Source organism: Eretmochelys imbricata, chromosome 1 (genome assembly GCF_965152235.1).
Source record: "Eretmochelys imbricata isolate rEreImb1 chromosome 1, rEreImb1.hap1, whole genome shotgun sequence".
NCBI lineage: Eukaryota > Metazoa > Chordata > Testudines > Cheloniidae > Eretmochelys > Eretmochelys imbricata.
Window position 1 is genome coordinate 294,577,113 of NC_135572.1, and position 18,104 is coordinate 294,595,216.

Below are 18,104 nucleotides of genomic sequence, written 5' to 3' on the forward strand. Positions count from 1 at the left end.
ACCCCCTCCTGAACCCCAACCCCCAATTTCTTGAGCATTCATGGCCTGCCACACAATTTCCATACCCAGATGTGGGCTTGCCCACCCCTGTTGTAGAATGTGGCTTAATTGTAAAAACTGGACTTGGAAGATAAGAGGAAAAAGCCTTGCAGAAAGGGAGCCTAGTTGTAAATCTTGTCTACTCCAGGCCGAAGAAAAAAGTCCAGCCTTAAACTTCCCCAAACTGATTCTTAGCTATTGGTAATGACAATGCTTTTTTGTTAAAAGGTATAGAAGTGTACACTCTGAAAGAGTTCATTACTAGTGCCTGCTTCACCGAGCTGGAGCCAGCCAACATGGGTTTGAGCACCCCTGGGTCTAATCCTCTTGTAAGTAGCGATCAAATACTTATCAATGTTTGTTACTTTATGGATATAGTAACTGTTTATTAATTAAGCTTTTAGACATGTTTAGCACAACTGTATACCATTCAGCCTTTAGATTAAATAAAGGAATGTATGGTTAAATTGGTACAGTGATATCCTAGTAATAATTCCAACTCTGAGATTCAGCACAGAAATGTAAAAGTTAAATTTCTTCATGTCCAGCAAAGCTTTAATTAATCAGAAAACAAGAAGCTTTCTCTCTCAATTCTGCTTTTGCCTGAAAGGCCCTCAATTCCCTCTGGAACAGCTTTTTAAGGGGAGCAGTGGGGGCAAAAACCTAACTGGCTTCAAGACTAAGCTTGATAAATTTATGAAGCAGATGGTATGATGAGACTGTCTACTATGGTATATAGCCGATCTGCAACTGCAAGCAGCAGTATCTCCAATGGCTGGTGATGGAACACTAGATGGAGAAGGCTCTGAGTTACTAGAGAATTCTTTCCCAGGTGTCTACCTGGTGAGTCTTGCCCACATGCCCAGGGTCCAAATGATTGTTATATCTGGGGTCGGGAAGGAATTTTGCCCCAGGTCAGTTTAATAGGGACCCTGGGTTTGTTTTGGGTTTTTTTTGCCTTCCTCAGCAGCATGGGGATAGGTCACTTGCAGATTTAAACTAGTGTAAATGGTGGATTCTCTGTAACTTGAAGTCTTTAAATCATGGTTTGAGGACTTCAGTAACTCAATCAGAGGTTAGGGGTCTATTACATGAGTGGGTGGGTGAGGTTCTGTGGCCTGCAACGTGCAGAAAGTCAGACTAAATGATCAAGATGGTCCTATCTGACCTCATAGTCTGAGTAATTCCACCGTGTGGCAGCATCAGAGAAATATCTGCATTTTAGTTACAGAAGCCAAGTGGGTGTCAATCCAGAGCTGCTGACGATATTATTCTGCTTTTAACTGTGAAATTAACAGATTCTGAACTACATTAGTTATGTGAGGGGTCAAGCCTGAAGTTTTAATCTTACAGCAGCCATGCAACAGCTGCCTTCTGTCCCATGCCAAACCTTAAAGCCCTATCTGCGCACCATTGAAAAAAGACCCAAGGAAACTACAGGGCTCCTCCCTTCCCTGTTTAAAGTATTATTTGGAATCTTTGTCCAGTTCATCCTTTGTTGTTAATCAATACTAGCAATTCCTGATTGCAAATGTGATCATACAGCAATTCATGCTCACAATGTTGCTGTGTGAACTTCATTCCACAGTACTCTATGCATGACAATGCTGATGGTTAAATATGCATGGTTTAAACCAGGGGTGTCAAACTTATTCTGTGGTGAGGGCCATTTACCCTTTTGGTTGGATTCCATAGATTAGAGAAATAAATTGGGTGAGGTAGCATCTTTTATTGGACCAACTTCTATTGGTGAGAGACAGACAAGCTTTTGAGCCCCATACAGCTCTTCTTCACAGACCCAGGAAATAAAATTTCTCGGCCAGCCACATTGCGGAGGCACACATTTTTAGTACTGCCTCAGGGAAAACCCCCTCTCATTGGCTGCTTTCCCCACTTGCCTTCTACCTAGGAAAGAGTAGCCAAATCAGGACAGCTGCAGAGGTAGCGCTGCTCTCCATCTCCACAGGAGCTCACATCAAGCTCATGGCAGGAGGGAGCAAAAAGAGCCCAGCAACTCAGGGCAGCTGCTCCACTTCCTCCTCCTCTGCTCTTGTGAGCAATGGGAGGGATGTATTCTTTCCCTGCTTCCCCCTCCCTCTCTGCAACACTGGTCTGAGAAGGGGGAGAGACCTGCTGCAGCCCCCTTACCCACTCCAAAAATAGACCAAAGAGGGAAGAACCCCAGAAGCTGCAGAGACAAGGCTGGGACCAGGGGCAGAACTGATGGCAGGGTTGGGGGACAGGATTGGTTTAAATGGGAGAGAATTAACTGTTGGGCAGGAGGATAGGAAATGTGGGGTGAAGAGACCCTCCCTCACACAGCACTGGAAGCAGCTCTCTTCCCTAAGGCTGAGCTGCTTAGAGCAGCAGTGAGAGGCAATTGCTCTTCTGGGCCTGGTGCTGCATGGCTCAACAGTGGCAACAAGTGGGGAAGGAATCTCCTGTTTGAGATATGGTGAGAGCTCAGTTGACTGTGACCAGTCAGGTGCAATCTTGCTCCTCCCAGGCTCTGGCCCTTTTGAAGTGTAGCACCTGCAGGATGGATGCCTTAGAGGAGGAGGGAGCTGCAGACGGGAGGAAAAGATCTTCTGGGCCTTATGTTTGATACTTCTGGTTTAAACTAATTGTTTCTCTAGATGCAGCTTAGGAGGAGAAACATCCTCCTTGAACTGCTTGCCTCCTATTGGATTCTCTTATATAAATCAGACAGAAGTAGCACAAGCCTACTCCTAGCAGAGCTAGCTTGAATGTTTCAATTTGGCTTTTGCGACCAGATGACCCATTATAGTTGGACCTCTGCAGTCAGAAGGGTTATGTTCATTCATTTCATTATGACCTATGTGGAGCTGTAAGCATGAATAAAGTTAAGTAACTCATGTGTTTCTGAATGTTTCTTTCCTGTACATGGCATCACAGTATTGCCAACCTCAGGCATTCAATCAGAACGAAACAAAAAAAAAAAACCTTGGAGCTCATTTTATTTGCCTTCTGAGCCTTTGGGGTACATTCAGGTCACATTTTTAACCTTTTCTCTGCAACCATGAGAGCTGGAATTTTTGTTTTTTCTAAACGAAAGCTGAGATTCTCACATATGACTGCAGGAGATGGGGTTTTAAGAAAAAATACCAGGTATCATGAGACTAAACATAAAATCATGAAAGTTGGCAATGCTGCAAAGTGCAACTTTAGGACAGTGCTATATTAATTGAACCATGTCAAACAACACTTTCAGAGCAACCACTGCAAGCAATAGACTCAATCTCAATTTTAATAACAGCTTTACTGTCCAACAGCAAAAACTATACACAGGGAACAGCAATTCTTCCCCTTTCAATCTTTCCTGGGTTGACAAACTGGTGAACAGATCCTCAGCATTACAAAGGATAGGGTTTAGTTTGTTTCGAGTATGCCAGGTAGCAGAGATTTTTGCTCCAAACTACAGTATAGGGCACACACAATTTCTGCTTTTGAATAATGTACGCTAATTTAAGGAAGAAAATGAACACACTGACAAAGATTTGCAGAGCTTGCTTTGAAGTTCTCCTTTCTTCATCGTCTGAAACGCAGTGAACCACAGGTTTTTTAAATGGTGAGAAAATGGGTGCTTTCCAGTATTAGAAATTACCAATATCAAATTGTCCTACTTAAGCTAATAAATGTTTCTCTCACTTTAATTCTTCCAAAGTTGAGCAGAAAAGTGTTTGCTATTTTAAAAATAAGATGACAAAATTAAAAGGGCAACTGTTGGCCAAGGAATAAAAATATTTCTAGACAAGAATTTCGTCAATTTCCACACACAATATTACTGTTTATATTTGTCTGAATCTCTCAGCTGGATAGAATCTGACATGCGGAATGCTGTAAGAATGTTAGATGAAATAAAAATGACAAAGGGTTTTTTTTTTTTAAATAAAATTGAATTTTATTTCTTCATTACAAGGTAAACTAGCATTGCAGTTTAAGACCAACAAAAAGGTTGGACAGCAAATTGCTAAATAGTCTTCTAAAGGCTGGAAGAAAGGTAATTAAAGAAAACCAGTGAAAAATGAAAATTAATGCAAAATTCTAAGCATAACATGAAAAAGGAATGAGTCTTAAAGTTAATTTAGAATCCTAGGTGCCTTAATTGAAAATGTATTCAGAAATGCACCTTACCTTGCTGAGAAATCTAGGACTCCAGAAACTCAATACCTTATGACACTCTTTGGCCTGCTGGTATTAGGAAGCTGTTACTATTCATAAAAACCCTTTTTGAGTCAGGCATTCATACAGATACTAGATCAGTTTACAATTTGCAATGTAATAATTCTGCATTTCTATTAATACAAAAATTTCCAAGGTCACACTTTAAAATTATGTCTTGAACAATTGCACCTTTGTGTAGAATGGAGATCAGGGAGAACAACAGTACAGGAAGACCATATAAGGCTGAAGGAGTCATCAGTGCTAGTTACCCTTTGTAAATTTCCCAAAAAGGAATTTATTCTCCTTTCAAACACTACCTCTTTTTTTTCAAGACATCAATAATAGTAAGCAAACTGAATTTGACATCACTTGTATTCAGAATGCATACCCCTTATTTTCTCAGCTTTATAGGATGTCATGGGAATGTATATATTTAATAACATAACATGTGGCAACAACATGAACAGTTCAAAATCTTCTTTACACAAAATACACTAAACAAGGGGCTGTGGTGTCAACAAGCTCTATTAATTGGTTATATTACAATTCTATTAATGATGAATTCTATACATTTAAGATTATTCTATTTTACCATCATGTTTGGTTGGGAAATTTCAAATTAAATTTCTCCTTATTTCAATGAGATAAACTATAAATTTGACTACCTTCAGGTTAGCACCTGTAACAAAACTAGTTATGTTTCAGAAGATGGGTAGAAAAACTTTAAAACATAGTTGGATCTACACCAGAACACAAATATCCACACTTAATAACTCGGGGTAAGGAAAGGACTCAAACCTCCAGATCTCAACTGGCCTCAAAAGGTTCAAAACCTAGAGGGGCCCTTTATCATGTCTGATCCAACACAGGAAAAATCCTGAGAGAACATATGACCATGGATATTTCCATAAAAAAACAAACTTAGCTTTCGTTCAGCCTCTAAGCAGAGCCTAAAATGATCTGGATCTAAGATGACCCTTTAGACCATCCCTATTTTTTTAAAAAAAGAGCATTTTATCAATATTGTAAACATTATAGCATCTTTAATATGGAACTTTTCACCAGGAGTTATCCCACTGTAAAAAACAACCCCCTAAATTGTAGGAGATTAAAGGTTCTGAATAATGCACATTCAATCTTGCCTTGTATGCTAAAATCATTTTACTACACTAAAAGACATATAATATCACCTACTACCTGAATAATTTTGATCATCCTAAAAATTAATGCTGTTTCTTTCCAAAGTCAAGAGACACGTATTATAAGGAATGCTGCCTGCTACAGGAAAATCTGTATATTCTGATCACTATTTTTCTTCTATGAGAATATGAAGTTTTTATTTCTGAATTTCAGTGCAAAGGAATTTAGGGTCTTAAGTCTTTCAAGTGTAAATGAAATATTAAACATACATTTTTTTATATAATGCTCTATGACACAGTGTACCTTAACTAGCATAAAGCCAGGGTTTTAAGGCCATAACCTAGTTTACATAAAACAGTGATAAAAAATTTATGCAAGGGGCCTAAGATTCCACAAATAAAATTAGCATTAAAAAAAGTCAGTACATTGTACATTGACAGAAGTATGAGTAAGGAAAGGAAAAAAGAAATAAGGTATTTCTAAAAAGAATGCCATGTATTTTTACTAGAAACACAAATGACAAATATACACATTTAAATTAACCACATGCAGCTAGGGAAAACATTTACAAGGACTTGGGTATGCAACTAAGCATAATCAGATTGAAAAAAAATACAGCATTAAAAAAACCTACAAACCTCAATACGCTCAACAAAGAAACTAAATCAGAATATCCACTCATAATCAAGTTAAAGCCTAAATTTAATAATGTATCTTTTGTCTTACACATACAAATGCAATAGCCATTTGAGAGCCGAATTATATATAATTTAAAAAAAAAATTGACAAATGCCTGTCTTGTGTAATACAATCTGAATTTAGGTTGTTGGCACATTAAAGAACAGAAAGGGAATGAGAACAAAAGGTGCATATTTCCCCAATATATTCCACTGTTTTTCGGTCTGTAAAAACACCTTTTTCGAAAGCAGACTAACTTTCTTAGCTAACCTGACTATAATCTTATTTTTGTTGCTTTAAAAAAAAAAATCCATTATTTCAGGTAATTGTTTAATCCTTTGGACAAGAGCCATATGATGTTAATTTAAAACGCTGCTTATGAATGCCCACATACAAAATAGGAAGTACTTCCTAACAGACTATTTTGTCCTTTCACAAACAGAAGCAGATTAAATACAATTGGATACCAAAGAATGCTTCAATAGCAATCAACGCATCATTCAGGTGCAACATCACCTGCTGGTAAACTAACAAACTGACAACTCCTGAGAGAGCACAGAACATTTTCAGTACTGCTTAATAAACTGACGCATGATACAAATTCCATTGCAGATCTAATTACACACATGAAACGTAAAAGGGGACATATTCCTTTTTGGTGTCTGTAAGGGTTTTTGGATTATTTTTATATACACATGATCTTTTCACTTTAAACCAAAACAGATTTTACAAAAGTAAACCCACAATGAAAAGATAATCCATCTAATCACAAGACACATCAGAGCACTATCTAACCACTCAAACTATATACATATTGAGACTAGATAGAAATTAGGGGCCTCATCTATTAGGACCTTACCAACAAGCCAGACAGATTTCTATTAAAAGTTTAACTCTTATATTGGATATTTTGGTGTCTCCATTGCTATCAATGGATGTCTCTACAGAAGGATGAGAAACGGAAAGAAATGATACCTAATGTGGAAAGAGTAACAGTATCATTCATCAGTTTCAAATAACTAAATTGAGCAAATCTTCGTTCCTGCTTAATTTTTTTTTAATTTTAGTCATGAAATTAAAAAATACTTCTTTTCTGGGTTTAAGCTTTCTAGCCATGTGGATACATTACTTACCTGCTGCCCCTTCGGTATTAGCTATTTCCCATGTAATAGGTATATGCAGGTTATTTCTTTCCTTAAATGTATTACAAGTAACAGTAAACAATGTTTGTCAAGAAAGCTAAGAAGTTACATCAAAACTAGTTAAAACCACCATCTATTCACAAAAACAGGGAAAAGTCATGTGACTTGTTTGATACAATGTTCACTATACAACGTTTTAAAAGTCAGTTTTCATTTTTAAACAGGGTCAAACATCTGAAATTCAAAAGCAAGTAGTTGGACAAACACCAATAATCCCATGCATGAGAACCTGAGGTACAGAATTTAAGCAATAAAAACGTGCAGAGGCATGTGGGCAAGTCCAATAGTATCAGCCTAGCTGCAGCAAATCTAGGGTGATGGTAGATGACAAAAATTAAATTAAGAGTCTCAGCGTTATGTAAAGCTTTTGCAGTCGCACAGGATAGAGGCCCCAGTTCAATAAAGCACGTAAGCATGTGTTTTCCTGAACAGGATCTTAATACTTAACATAAAATTAAGTTATAAAACAAACCAATGATTTGTTTTAAAGATTACCTTTTGAAGCCACTGAGGTTTTGAAACTTAGCTTAAAACATTAAAACATGCCCTGCAAGCTATCTGTATAAGAAGAAGTGGAAAACTTCTCAGACTAATCTATTAAAGGGACTCAAAGTGTATTTTAAAGAATGAACATCCACACCAGTCTGGAAAAGCAAACTGTAAATTTGCTCAGTGTTATACACACTTCCTATTGTTCTAATTTATATCCTTCATAAAATTTAGAACAAATTCTAGTCATTTGAAATTTGCTTTAATTCTTTAGTTCAAGCTCTGATATTAAAATGTTCGAATTCCAACTTCCAATAAATTGTTTTTAGACAAGTTTGCAAAACCTCATGACTAAATCTATTTCACTTTTTGTTAAGGCAGTAAAGCATTCCCCACTAGTGCACATGGGATGTACAAGCGTACCTTCCCCCCTTTACACAGATATGTGGATAAACCCCAGTGTTAAGAAAATACCAAGCCCACTGGAATCCATATTATCTGAAAAAATGGAAACATCATGACTGGTTTCATCGGTCACATTTTTCTAATATACAGCTATGTACAGATTGCCTATGGCCTTGGAAAAACCTAAACAAACACAAACACAAAACCGTAAACAACTGCAGCTGTATTTCAAAAAGGCCAGCATTTTCCCAACATTAACAGTTTAAATGAAACTAATGTAAACTGTAGCATCTTAGTCAGCTGCATGTTGTAGGAGACAGTTTTCAGTTTACTACAATCATCAACCTAGGATTTCCTCTCCCCAAAACAATGACAGACTATGTCAATCAAACTGCAGTTTTTACAATTTTACATGCCTTTCAGCAAATTCACAGGCCATCTATGTAAAAACTGCTAGAAAAGCAAATTATTAAAGCCTTTGTGTAATCACCTATTTGTATATCAAAATCAAGTGTGAAAGAGTGGCATTAGTATTTTTAAGTCACTGAACGCAAGATCAGGTTGATGCATATGCAAAAACTCTATTGCAATGCTTTTTAAAGACAGTATAAATGTTTTCATAGAATCATTATCTTTAAATATTGCTGAACACAAGACTTTCCCTGAGGTGTAAACATCAAATAACTTGAACAGCTTTACACATCAGCCCCATTAAAGAGTTTATTACAACACTACATCTACTGTAATCAAAGTGGTGCTGTATACAGACATTATCATATGAACATTTTTAACAAGAACAAACTACTATAAAAACAAGGATTTACTTGACTTTTTTCCAATTGCTTGCACATTATAATTGCCAAATGTATATAACCAGTAATAAAGTTGCAAAAGCTAGAAGTTTTAAATCACACAGGTTTCCCTCAAATAAAACAGTTAAGCAACATAAAAAAGTAAAATAGCTACTGGTTACCATGTATGCAGATTTGCTTTATTCAGATCTATTCCTGTTCATTTTATCCATGAATCCTTACAGGCTCAGTTCAATCACAAGAAGCAAACCGCTGGATAAGCATCTTTCCATGAAGAATGTTTCTTGTCTTTGCAAGGTGTTCCTCTTCCTTCAGCTGTAATGTGTCAAAATTTGTGATGTAGATTTTGCTAGTCCCCATAATACACAGAAAAATGTTGGCTTAACTATACATACACAAGTCGTGCACCTACTTCACCATAATGTAATCTAACACAAATAAAAGATATTGAAGCAGTAGCTACTTGTTTGGCTGAGAATTCTCAAAGTGTACAGTAATTGTTCTAGAACATCTATTTTTAATAAATATTAATAGTTGTACAAGAAAGTTGAAAAAAATGCAATTTAACTAAAATACCAAACCACAAGAAACAAATAGCTACTGTTTCGGTGAATGATGGAAACATTTATATAGAACATATCCTGAAGTATTCATACTGCAAGAGTCAGTAAGTACTTGGATGATGCTGCCAAAACCAGATTTGTTCTTTACATTTTTACCCACCCATTTACAGCAATTCTAAACTAGCTCTTTCACAATTAAATACTACACTAAATGTTTAATGAAGTGGGTGTTTTACAGATTAGTAATATATTTAACAGTGCACAATATTTTCTGCAATTTATCAGCTTGATGCCAATGTTACAAAATTTGGAAACTAAAATTAATAGGGGCTCCGGATTTTTTTTTTTTTTAAAAAGTACTGTCACAAAATTACAAAAACCCACTTTGTTTAAAAAAAAAATACAATACAGATGAGAATTCAGGTTTCCCCACACAAAAAACAAAACAAAAAACAAAACACCCTATGTCCTAGTTAGATTAAATTATTTCAGCAATCAATTTATCTAATAAAGGAACCAGAACAACCATTTAAATATAATTGTAGCGTTCACATAATACTTGGATGGTATAATTCCATTCACTGATGCTTCATTTAAAATTCCATTACAAAACAACTAGATAACTGTACGTTATCAGTAGGTCACAATTTCCACATTCAACAACTTCATGAGAATTTAAATCAAGTTGCTTAAAAGAACCCAACACATTAATCGGTCATTTAAAAAAACCAGACATTTAGAGAAGCAATTTCATGAACACACACCAATGCACAGCTGTCATAAGGATTCTTGTACTACTAAAATGGTTCAAGATAATTAGGAGACAAACTTGTGTTGGATGGATAATAATTAATTAGTTGTCCTTCCTTCCCCCACAATGACTGGTAGTGTTTAATTTTTAAAAACAAAAACAAAAACAAGTTATTATCTATACGCTACAGTCTGCATATAGCAGAATCACTGAAATTTGAACTAGTGCCTGGAAGACCTTTTCAAATCCATGAACTTTGCTATCAAGTGACAAATGTATTGACTAGTGACTTCCTTTGGGGATTCTCTCCTCCAAAAGAGACCAGATCCCCACAGCTGCTTTTAAAACTTGATTTTTCAATAGCAAAAGTAGTACTAAAGTGTCACGTGCATGCAAAACAAACATTTGCAATTGAAAGCCAAGTTATTAATGCAAACAAGGGATCTCAATGTTTCAGAGGAGCAAATAAATAAATGACAGCTGTGAGACTGCATGTCAGAATTTGCTGCTCTTGCAGTACAATGCTATGTAGGAATAGTGGATCTTTCACAGCACTGCTACAGTGACAGTTAACAGATCCAAAAGCATAAATTTGATTTACAATACTAGCATAAAAAGTTTGAGCCCAATGGGAGAGTTTGCTAGATTTTCTAGAGTTCATAAAGAATCACAGGTACTTTTGAAGAACCTGTACCGGATCACCACTTTTTTATTTAGGGCTCTATGCAGATTTTAAGAGACTGTCAAGATTATACTGAAGCTAAATTACAAATTACGAAACATAAAACACTAAAATTCCCAAAACAGTTATAAATTCTCGTTCAAAAAAAAAACAACCAACTGTCAACATATTCTGGCTAATTAGCAAACTTAGATTTAATACTTCCTACAGTAGGAAATAAATCTGTATGCATTAACATTTCAACGTTCTACTTAGTAGAATAATGAAGTACAAAACAGCTTATAAATAGGGTAAAATGCAAAAGGTTACATATTGAAATTTCTTTTTTGTCGACACCTTTTGGCAATACCACTTCTTTCCTTGTCTAAGAACTGCTTATTTCCATACCGTAAAGAGCTTTCCAGTGTTCCTGTTAATAAAAACTGATTTTTTTCCCTAACATTTTAAATATCTTAATCTCAAGAACTTTGCTCACCTCTTAAGGTATTATATATATATATTTAAATTGCCAGTGTGGGGCTTTTTTTGGTTTTCATATACAGAATAAGATATCTTCATTTTCTAATACACATTTTTTTAACGTGGATCAACAGGTCCTTTTTTATTTTTTTTTTTATTTTTTTTTTGTGGAGCTTGCAGTAGCAGCTTGAAATATATACATATATTTTTAAAAACTTCTGCATGTCCACATAAGTATTTTAACAGCTATGAAACGAAAGTCTGAGAACTTCTATCATTATATTTAAAAGGTTTTATGTGCATATGCCCTTTAAATAAATGCAATACCCTAAACAAATTATCCATTTCAAGGAACAATTACAGTCTATCACAGTATATTCACATTTGGGGCGGGGGAGGGCTGTGTGTGTAAAATACAGATTTATTCCACATACGAATAGTTCCTAACGTGTTCATGTACTGCAATAAAATTCTCCTTTTATCTTATTTTATACACAAACAAAAAAAAGTAATTACACAAAGGTCAAATCTTACAAAAATTCAGTTTCAAGGCTGAAATTCATTCCCCAACTCAACCCAGTGTCCATAATATTAAATACCTCCCAAAAGTGAGGTTATATTTTCCAGTAACACTTACATGCGACAGGGTGAGCAGAGAACAGTTTCAACCATGACTCTAAATTCATTTGCTCTTCTGTATTTAAGCCAGAAGAAATTCTATGAATTCAGTTCTGTTTATCATTAGTGTAAATGCTATTATTCTTTCACTACCCTTTTACATATGCTTCTTCACCTATTACTACTGTACTTACCTTACACCTTTGCTCAACCTTAATGTATACTTTAAGGTTAACACCAAAACCATCCCCACCCTACAAAATAACTATTATGAAAGGAAAATATATTCCCAAACTCCAGTTTCATGTCACTATAAACCTTTTCTACTATCCCAGCTTGTCTGTTCTTTGAAAGTAACTGGTAACTTAGTTTATGAATGTGTTCAGCAGAGAGATTTGCATTTTCTAACAAATTTGCCTAACAAATTAGATTTTTAATGTTGCAGTGTTTTACCTACAATAAAACAGACTACTAAAAATATGACATCAATATATTGAAAGATATACCCTTTTACAGAATACAGAAAAATTTCATAAGGTTTCATTAAAAAATAAAATGCAATTTCTCTCTTTGGAAAGAAGAAACTAGGTTTTAGTTTACAAATTAAAAAGCTGTTAGGCAAGTATCTTTCACATTCAGGTATGAGGGAGACACAGAAAGGCAGAGCAAACTACCACAGAGAAACATAAAAAGGGAAATATATGTTGGATTTTTTAAACAAACAATTTAGTTCTCAAACCACAGTAAGCAAAAGGAAAAAACCTAACCCAATTTATTCATTCATTGAACAATACTGAATCCAGCCAACCCTTTCACAGTTTTCAAATGTAAAGCAGCCACCTTAAAGATACATTTCTTGTGGAACTGCTTCACAATGCAAATTTCAGTCATAGATATTGACTGTACAACTGAGTGAAAAAGAGAGAATGCAAGGTGTAGGGAAGATGGAAATATAATGAATCCCAGGCCCATTAGTAGTCAACATAAGATTGGCAGGAAAATTACAGTAATGTGTGCAGACAAAAAAAGATATCAGATACCAATAGGATTAAGAAACAGTATACAAAATTATACATTTGAAAACAGTTAGAAGGCAAGATTTTAGTTTTGCTTTTTTAAAAAAAAAATTGAACATGGATTTTATCAGAGCATCCCCCGAAGGAGATGATGAAAGTGCAGAAATTCTGCAAAGGCACTGTAAACTTTTAAACGATAGAGGCAGTCGCAAATACAAAATAAATTTTATACAGCAAAAAAGGCAGAGCATACCACTGAGGTACAGCTGCTCTTTTACACTCTGTCCTCCAGAATGAGTTTCATGAATTCAACCAAACGTACAAAAAGTATGATACCTCTTATGAGAAATGCTAGCTCCACAAAAAAGGGCCTATTGATGTTCATAGAATAACAAAAAAAGAGAAAGACATAATATTGCACATTCTATAGCTGTTGCCATCTTTTTCAGTTTCCAAATTAACATCATGTTTCCCCAAGTACAATATTTTTTAAAATAAGAGTCTAGGTGTATCTGAGAAAAATGGTAGCAATATCTCCAAGATTAACTATCACTGAAACAATGCCAAAAAGCTTAGTACAGTTAGGCATTGAACAGTACTACTGTATTGTTTGAGATATGCTAATAGTTATTAGCTTTAATTAAAGAACAATCAATATGCAAAATAAAACATATTTCCATTAATTGCAAGTTCTCAAAAACAGGCTCATTTATCTGACATTTAACAAGTGAAGTGGTTGTCAGTCTTATGAGCATTCAACTTTATTTTCCATGGAAAACAGGAATCTACCTTTAACAATGTATTATCAAGTACAATATTCTTCTACAAACACAGAAAGGACAAGTTTGTGATTTTTTTTTTTTTTTTAATATAAGCGACACTAATACTCAAGATCAGCGGTTCTCAAACCGTGGGTCAGGACCCCAAAGTGGGTCGCAACCCCTTTTTAATGGGTCGCCAGGGCTGGCATTAGACTCGCTGGGGCCCAAGACCGAAGCCCAAGCCCCATCACCCAGGGACAAAGCCAAAGCCCAAGGGCTTCAGCCCTGGGTGATGGGGCTCACGTTACAGGCCCCCGCCTAGGGCTAAAACCTTTGGGCGTTAGCCTCCCTGCCTGTGGCGGTAGACTCAGGCTTTGGTCCCCCTCCTGGGTCATGCAGTAACTTTTGTTGTCAGAAGGGGGCCGTGGTACGATGTAGTTTGAGAACCCCTGCTCAAGATTATTTTACCACAGATGGACACAAATACTTTATTTTTGAACTGTATACTCCAGAAGTACACTAGAAGGCTTAAGGATTTTGCTTACAGTGGTATGAGAACAGGAAGAGAAATAAGTTATGAAAAATGGAGCACAAAGTCTACATACATATTGAATATTACAATGTTCGTGTACTTTTCTCTTTGCAGTTCATTCCAAATTCAGTTTAATTGTGCAAAAAAAATTATACAATTAGAAAACAGCTGTCCCAATAACAAAAACATAAAATGAAATAATGTGTAACATTCAGAAGTTATTAAAATCCAGACAGTGAGATTAAGATGGGACAGTAATAGCTGAAATACATAATTGAACCACCAGTTAAACTAAAACCTTTCTAAAAATCAGGGGCTAATGTTGATGAAGTTACATTACTTTTCTGTTTGTACATGTTCATTTTGGTGTTACTCCTCCTCTAAATCGGATTCCTCTGATTAACAACACATAGGTTCTTGATTTTCTAGAATATTACTTTACATCAGAAAGTTGTACTTTTTTTTTTTTTAAAATCAACCACCGTTCTGCACTTTTACATTAATAATTATACCACTACTCTAGCAAAAGTTACAGACTTCAGGAAAACATTCAAATTAAATAACTATTTGCCAAGATTACACTGGCAATGCACATAAGGACCAACTGCCCAACTGAAAGCGTATAAGTCAACTCGACAACTTAGTTTTTGATCACTAAATGTACAAACAGAAGTGTGAAAATTTGATATGGTACATTTGAGGTTTTTTTCAATAAAATTTTATAAAACATTTATTAAATTATTCAAATTTAATCCAGCTATATGAATGCAAGTAGATACAAATGACAAAATGAGTAATAAAAAACTGATTAATGTTTCACAGCATACAAAACTTTACAATGAACTTTTAAAACCCTTCTAAGATGAGCATGTTTAACATTTTTGTTAAAATATGCAAGTAGGGTATCACAGCACTACTAAATTTACATGGGAATAAAGAGAGGAAAACCACTGTCATTCATATCTTTTAGGCACAGAAACTCGCATTATCTGGTAAAACACTGGCATAAAGGGTGAAAAAATGTTCCTCTCAGTATTTCTATTATTTTAGAAGTGACTGGAAACCTTTGGTTACTGTTCATAAACAAATCTAATGTAACCCCCCCCCCCAAGAAGTATGAAAACATATATCCTGGTGAAAATGAAACACACACCAGAATATTACTGAAATTAAGTACTGTATAAAAACTATAAAAAGTTTATTGGCCTGGCCTTCTTTAATAGGACAATAACAAGACAAACTGTTTACAAGTTATCTTTTAAAATACCAACTTCTCATTTGCATGTATTCACTAAATCTGTCCTTTAAATAAAGTTATTGCAGTCTATTTTCCTCTTCATTAAGGGGAATTTATCTACTCAACTCCTCTTAATCCTAATGGAAGTCCTGGTGCACAACACACAAATTTAAAGGGAGGTTGCATATGTAAAAATCCCACGTGTACTGAGTTGAATAAAACAATAATTCAGATAATCTCACACAGCATGCTTAAAATGTGTGAGCATATAAATAAATAAAACAAAACAGTGTTATGGTAAATACTAAATGCAACCATGTTTCCTCAGACACTTTGTGGGAGAAAATATATCTATACTTCGTATAGAAGTTCCACGATACAGACACCTCGTCTGAATACATGAAAATATAAAGCTTCAATAATCAAGTGCATCCAAAGTAACTTCCCACCTTAATTTTAATTTATGGAACTTCAAATTAACAGTATTTAATGACATTTATTCATCTTCTCCTGAAGAAGTGAAAGCCTTGGAAAAGCAACCATCATTCAGCTCAACTGGGTTACCTCCTATACAATACTATCTACATGTAGTACTTAAATACAGCAGAACCTCAAAGTTAGGAACACGAGAGTTACAAACTGACCAGTTAACCTCACACTTTATTTGGAAACAGAAGTACCAGAGACAGCAGCAGAGGCCACAAAAAAAAAAAAAAAAAAAAAAAAAAAGAAGCAGCAGCAAATACAGTACAATATTGTGTTAAACGAAAACTACTAAAAAAAATAAAGGGAAAGCGGCTTTTTTTTCTGCATAGTAAAGTTTCAAAACTGTATTAACTCAATGTTCAGTTGTAAATTACTGGAAGAACCACTACAATGTTTTGTTCAGAGTTACGAACAACCTCCATTCCCAAGGTGTTCATAACTCTGAGGTTCTACTGTACATTTAAAAACAAATTCGTGGTAACTATGGAAAATCCACTTTAATGAAAGAAACCACATTCAATCATGTAAATTTGAAACTTTTTGTTCTGACATTTTATGCTTAGGAAGCACGGTGAATAATTTTTCTACAATTCCAGGAATGTTTGTACTAAAATAGCACACAGTATGAAGTAAAACACTGGCCACTGTCACTTAAACAATTAAGGTATATGACTGCCAACTTCACTTCAGCTGCCTCTTTTCAGCCTCTTTTACATCTTTGATTCCCCTTCCATAGGCCATTACTATATGGATCAGCTACTAAGGAATGCATGAACCAAGGACAATACATATTGTCCCAATATTAAGTGGGATCAGATGTTTTAAGGTCAGACTTCTGTCCCTACTGCATAGAAATGCTACAAGCCATGCCAAGAAAAACTGACATTCACTTTAAGTGGCTGATAGAACACCTTTTACTTAAGGCTTACTAAGATTTTCATGATTCTCAAAATAGTTTTGCTCCAACTATACTAATGTCTTTTGAATGAATTTCTATGACTAAATGCCACATTAAAACGTCATTTCTCAAATTTGTAAGGTAAATGTAAAAATAAAGTATTGTCAGGAGACATTTCTTCTGCGTGTGACTTTTAACACAGTATATTAAAGAACTGTTCTAAATACGCAAGGATAGGAAAAGATTACGACTTCCAAATGACAGAGACAGAGAGGTTTTGGTTTCAATTGTCAAAATCAAGCAATTTCAATTCAAGATCCTCAAACTGTGTATATAACTAAGTTATATATGCAATGACTATTTACACTGACATTTTTTCAGTGGCTAGCCATAGTTCAAGTGTCTACCCAAAGTGCTACTCTACAGCTAATTACATGGTTGGTGGTGGGTTGTTTTTTTTTTTTAAATAAAGTTTAATCCATAAAAAGGACTGTGTTTATCTGAAACATTTAGTGAGTGTAAAATAACCAAAAAAAGCACCCATTCCCAGTGTTGTACATTTGTTCACCAATCTTTAGATTATAGGCAGAAATTCTATCACCAATTTTGCAGCACAGAAAACTGAAAGGGGACACCACCTGAATTTAGTTCACGGACCAGGAAATATTAAGAGGTCACATTTTATAACAAAGCCCTATATCCTCTTTCAGTCCTTACTTGAGCAAAACCTTCATTGCAACCAACAGAAAATTCACCTGTGTAAAAACTTAGCTTATTCTGTAGGATTTAGGCCTTCGGATTTTATATATGCAAGTACTGCCTACAATGAAATAATTGCATTTTAAACATTTCTAAAATCTTTAAATGACATTGCAAAATGTGATTAAGAGTTGTGGGTATCCTAATCTTCAGAGTTTAGATAAGCAAAGAACATACTCCTTTTGATTAGTCTGATTTACTACTGCCTTTTCAGTAACATATTTAATCCTCCCATCCATAAAAACTGAGAAGATAAACACCACGCCACAGAAATTACATATTCATGCAATTAGCAAAAGAAAAAACCCACGTCAAGTCAAGATAGTTACCTGTCATTACTTACCAAAGTTCTCTTCAGATTCTACAAGAAGGAAAGGATTCAATACATACTG

General features: G+C 35.1%; 1 protein-coding gene and 1 long non-coding RNA gene across 9 annotated transcripts in view; one reads left to right on the plus strand and one right to left on the minus strand.

Annotated features, from left to right (window-relative positions):
• Window positions 1-275: 275 nt before the first annotated feature.
• LOC144274336 (uncharacterized) overlaps window positions 276-18,104 on the plus strand; it is a 61,487-nt gene continuing 43,658 nt past the window's right edge. For both annotated transcript variants that reach the window (XR_013347862.1, XR_013347861.1), the window contains exon 1: window positions 276-368. This is a non-coding gene — a long non-coding RNA (uncharacterized LOC144274336). The remainder of the gene's footprint in view (window positions 369-18,104) is intronic.
• The window catches only part of CPSF6 (cleavage and polyadenylation specific factor 6), a 62,935-nt gene continuing 48,765 nt past the window's right edge, over window positions 3,935-18,104 (minus strand). For 5 of the 7 annotated variants that reach the window (XM_077833043.1, XM_077833033.1, XM_077833025.1 and 2 more), the window contains one exon: window positions 3,935-18,073. The gene's annotated coding sequence lies outside the window, so the exon portion shown is untranslated. The remainder of the gene's footprint in view (window positions 18,074-18,104) is intronic. The other 2 variants (XM_077833016.1, XM_077833005.1) reach the window with 2 other exon arrangements.